Genomic DNA, 727 nt, shown 5'->3' with positions numbered 1-727 from the left:
TTTTATTCGCTATTATTGCTATGCTTTTGAATGATCGGTTAAATGGCACTAAAAAAATCAATTTCTCAGCCAAAGATTTTGACCAAACGCTAAAGCAACTCTTATAAAAATAAAATGTATATTTGATATGTTTATAGTATGTCTAAAACCTCATGGCTTTTGGAGTGATATGATTAAGAGTATATTTAATCAAAGAGTTTATTTATATGTGGTCGTTAGTTAGTATGTTTCCTTTTAAGAAGTAAATATTATTAATATAGACAATTCCCTTATGAGTTTTTTTTTTCATCATTATCATTATCATTCAGATCATTATTAACATCATTATTATCCGTATCATCTTCATTCGAATAATGATAACATAAGTAATGATGATGTGACAATAACAACCATAATAGCAACAACAACAACAATGATAACAATAATAGAAATGTTGATAATAACAGTTACAATAATGAAAATGAAAAGAATGCAGATTAATGAAGTAATAATGATGATGATAAGAACAATAAGAATTGTAATAACAGTAATGAGAATGATATTGATAAAAAGGTTAATGATGATAATAGTGATAATGATGATAATAGTGATAATGATGATAATGGTGATAGTAATAATAATAATAATAATAATAATAATAATAATAATAATAGTAATAATAATAATAATGATAATATCGCATCGTCCGTTGTGCGGCTCAACAAGGGACGCGTCCCTCAGGGCAAGA

This window comes from Penaeus japonicus, unplaced genomic scaffold (genome assembly GCF_977035675.1).
Source record: "Penaeus japonicus unplaced genomic scaffold, GWHDUDI00000001_assembly GWHDUDI00000010, whole genome shotgun sequence".
NCBI classification, from domain to species: Eukaryota; Metazoa; Arthropoda; class Malacostraca; order Decapoda; family Penaeidae; genus Penaeus; species Penaeus japonicus.
Note: the sequence above shows the minus strand (reverse complement) of the source record.